Below are 4810 nucleotides of genomic sequence, written 5' to 3'. Positions count from 1 at the left end.
CAAGCCGTCGTGGCTCCCTTCGCCGTGGCCTTGCCTCAAAGCCGTTGTCGTGGCCTCTTCTTCGAGCCACCGGGCTCCGCTTCTGTGGTGGCTCGCCCCGTGCGACCTCGCCTCCACTGTGCCCCGGTGTGCTCTCCTGTTGGCCGCGTGAAAAATGGAAAAGTGAGGAGCAGACACTGGTCAATGTAAAATGCTAGCACGGCTAGTACCAAATGGAAGAACGGTGCAAGTATGCATATAGTGTGCATGGTCAGTTACCTCACAGCAAAAGTATGATCCTGTCCTGGGGTGCTGTCATTGGACGTGGCGTCTACATCCGCACTATGTCAAATTGCTCAATAGACGTGCACAAACCGCTGCCCCTACGGTCCGTTCTACATCAACATGACGCGTCTGACTCGCCCGTCCGCACGATTTACCGCGCCCGCGATTGGCTCGACTGCTGGCACCGGCTTATAAAATCGCGGCCGACTCATATGTCTGCTCCCACGGCCGACTCGCCCGTACATGATTTCAGCTTCATCATAGTGATCGTCAACTTCATGGCGGATAATTTCCGGTCTAACATATCAGGAGATATCCATCTAAGGTTTATTTTTGACGCATATTGTTTTTGTCAAAGAAACAATTACTCTGGTCGGCGTTATATATTTTTTACAGGATGATGATTCATTGTAAAGATGGTATCATGCCATATCTATGGAGTGTGCAGACGTACATAAGTCGCCGCCTCTGCGGACCCGGTCTACATTAACTCACCCGTTCGCGCAGGTTACTGCGCCCGCGATTAACTTGTTCGTCCGTGCCGGCTTACAATGCCGCGGTCGACTCATCTGTCCGAGCTGCCTCTTATGCTGTGGTCATCTTTGTTGTCCGTCTCTCGCGGCCTGGTTTACATCAACATACCGGGCCACACTTGTCTGCATGAGCTGTTTATTGAGTATGAGCAAGTCACAACTTGGGAAGCCCGATTTTTCTTTCAACAAAATGGAGGAAAATTATCATATACTATCAACCACCGTCTGCATTGGGTGGCCCAATGGGCAGGCACCCAAGTCGCCGCCACTACAGTTTGGTTAACTTCAAATAGCCAGTTGGAAGGGACCATTGGCCGACTTGCTGACACGGCTCATACGGGATCATTTATCACCCGCCGCAGTCACGTCAACCTTCTATGGATTCACATCGTGCTATCAACACCAATGATATACAACTTATGCCGGTTTATATCACGGTCAAATATGGAGAATCTCAATCCAACTCCTCGAGTCACCTTGAGACTTGGGGGCTACAATGATATGACTCAGCAAATGTTACTGGTTTTGAGTGAAGTCAAGAACCCCAGGACGTTGGAGGAAAAGATAAACCGGTCCCGGAGGCTACTACCATATTGATGAAAATTTAAAGGCCGTCAGAAAATTTCTGGTTCAAAATGATGAATACCAGTTTAAAATCCGGTTCAAGGGAAATCTGTTCTTCCACAAAGCTCTGAAGCTCTCGAATCTGGTTTAAGAATTTCCGGTTCAAAAAGAATTAATTTCTCACAAGTTCGAGTCTAAAGGTCATTAGAAAAATTTCCGGCTAAAAATGAAGATTCCGGTTTAAGATCCGGTTCAAGGAAAAGATGTCTCCCATAAAGCTTTGAAGCTCTCAATATCCGGTTCAAAATCCCGGTTCAAGAAGAATTTATCTCTTGCAAAAAGTTAAAGGTTGCCAAAGAGGACCTGTTGCCATGATGCACAGTTCATACATGGGTATCCTGCCTTATTGTCCTATCATATTGTTGATCACATGGGGGCTTCTGCTTTATAAAGCGGAGTTCTATTTACCCATTGATCCGGCTTATAAAGCCATATATATATATAATCACTTAGGGGCTTGGTCATATTCGAATCATAGCTACACCTCTTGATCGTCATAAGGCCACCAGGGAAATCACTTGGGGGCTTGGTCGTATTCAAACCATAGCTACACCTCTTGATCGGCTCAAGGCCAAAAGAAAATTACTTAGGGGCCAAAGAGAGTGTTGCAAAAGCACAACTCAAACATAGGCACCCACTGAGCACAGCTCAAAATATTTCTTGGAGACTCTTTGCTTCGCAAAGAACAAAGAGTCTACACTTGTAATAGGCTATCAAGCCATGGCTTGGAAGCCAGGTGTATTCACCTAAAACCCCGGATTATCCTGCCTTCTTTAAGTAAGTCACTCCGCCTAGGTAAACCTGGTACGACCCGCGAATGTTTGACAGTCAATCTCATAGACCCTGAACTTGTCAAAGTTAAAACGTGATTGGTTAAAGATTGAGGTCCATCTTAAGAGGCTTTGTGAAATGGTTAATTTAGTGGCCTGGCCACCCATGAAAAGCCTCGATTTGGACCCTGGCAGCTCGTAAAAAGCCTCGCATGTTCTTTTTTGAGTTCTATTTGCCAAGTTTTTTCGCCTTTGTTGAGGTTCATAATATCTTCTGATAAACTGGCGTACTTGACCCGCTTGGCTTTCAACTACAAGTTGTTAGTACATGATCAGTTATAATCCGGTGCATTAACCCGGTCTGGTTTTGACTAACAAGTCTCCAGTGTTATAAGGAAAATCCGGTGTTTATTATATCCTGGTACGGTTTATTATCATAATCCGGCAAATTAAGGAAGGAGTTCTCAAATACTCAAGATTGGGGTTACCACCCTCACTACAAGAATTGGTTAAACCAACGAGGTGATTCAATGTCACAGGTATCATCTATGTCATATTTGATTATCTTCAATTACAGCGTTGGTTATAAACCCTGGCTATTTATATGGGCATTATGACCCACCCTGTGGTAAACCGCCAAGGATTCTTGTGATCTACTTGTGTGCAAGATAAGAATGCATTCGGGTGGCTACCCACCCTGGCTTTCGATGTTAAGTCGCCAGGGCATATGTTATTTACACTTTGTGCAGGATTTGCAGAATTATGACATATAAATTCAAGCTCATCATCCAAATTGGTGCTTCAAAAGGACTATCCATTTTGGATTTTCTCAAAATCTATTAGCCGCCAGGTTATAGAAATTCTGACTTACAATGAATGTGCATTAAGTCGCCATCGGCCAAGAGCCGCCGAGTATTTAAACTCCGGATTTACTTATCAACTGGTAAGATATTCATATCTTTCATAGCCAAAATTGGCTGGATTTTCATGATGATATTGAATGATTGTGGTTTTTAAATCGGATTATATTATTCAAATCTTCAAATAGCCAAACATGGCTGGATTTTTTTATGGTTATCAATAACCAGTATTATGATTGAGGTTTTCAAAGTCGCTTTAAGCGCAATAGCTATTATCTTATAAATAGATATAATTTATTCTACAATTGAAGGAATAGTCCCGAGTTGCTGCAGGCTTACGACCCAGCACTTGGGGGCTACATTATTCAAGTTGAGATTACATTAAATATACAAGTCTCATGTCGCTGCAAGCATGCACCATGACACTTGGGGGCTAATGTAAAGTCATTATTTGCTCACCTTATTGAAGACCCGACTCATCACATTGTAATGAGCCGGTCCTTGGGGGCTACCAATTGCTACTATCAATGATTCAAGTTACACAAGTCTTAATCCGTTATATTCAAGGGTCCACTGCTCAGTTGGTAAAACACAAAGCTCTTAACCTTGTGGACGTGGGTTCAAGCCCCATGGTGGAGTTACATCATATGATGTTATTTTCAATGAAGCATGATTGTATTTATAAAGTCCCTGCTCATTATTGCATAATGATCCGGCCCTTGGGGGCTACACTGGTTGAAGTTTTGTGAGCATCAGGCAATTACAAGTCCCAGGTTGCTGCAAGCATGACAACCCGACACTTGGGGGCTACATAATATGGAGTATTCAGTTCTTACTAAGTGACTGGGATGAACAACATGGATTTCTTCTTAAGTGGCATTATTTATATTGAAGCAAGTCTTAAGCCATCACTTTGTTCTGCTCAAGACTTGGGGGCTACAGGTAATATGGATATAAGGGAGAAAAATCTTCAAATTCTCAGTTTTCAATAAACTAGATTGACCCGGTGTCTGCAACAACCATAATCCGCTGTCATCAATAATCATGAACCGGCGTTGGCAACAATCATGAACCAGAATTATCAGTTTTTATAACCCGCCAATTTGGGAAATTATAGCTTGGCAAGTGCTACATTTTCAAGCCGGCTGAATATCAGTTGAATATTTGAAGACCAATATTTTTGTCAAGTCAGAGCATTGAAGGCCGACCCAAATGGATTCTTTATTTACAATATTTATTTTACAAGAAAATTGATTATGAAGCTGGTCTATTGACTCGGATTTTCTAGAAGGAGGAAATGACAAGGACTTAAGGATGATCAGGTGCCGGTTTACAAGAATTCTTAACCCGGAGCACAACCTGTCAAATTTGTTCTTGTATTTATTTTGCAGCATAAGTTTACCATGGATAAATCCAAGCTAAACTTAGGGGCTAATGTCGGGGATATACCCCACGGCGTAAACCGGCCGGAAGTATAACCCGGCCGGACTTGGCATTTCATTGGTAACCCGCCAGAGGATTGGCTACTTACGTGTCTGACGGTTCACTGGTATGACGATTCATGAGCTTCAAGACTCATTGGTAACCCAGCGCGTGTTTTAGATGGACGACAAGGCCCAAGGCCCAGAAGGCTGGCTCATGTTATGGTAGGCCGGTTATGAGGAAAGGCGTGAGGAACATTTATCTTACAAGGAGTTAAGACCTGGACTTGTATCCGGTTTGTATTAGAAGGTATACTAGTCCTAATCCTAATAGGACT

This window comes from Triticum aestivum, chromosome 2A (genome assembly GCF_018294505.1).
Source record: "Triticum aestivum cultivar Chinese Spring chromosome 2A, IWGSC CS RefSeq v2.1, whole genome shotgun sequence".
Lineage (NCBI taxonomy): Eukaryota > Viridiplantae > Streptophyta > Magnoliopsida > Poales > Poaceae > Triticum > Triticum aestivum.
This window is presented reverse-complemented; position numbering follows the sequence as displayed.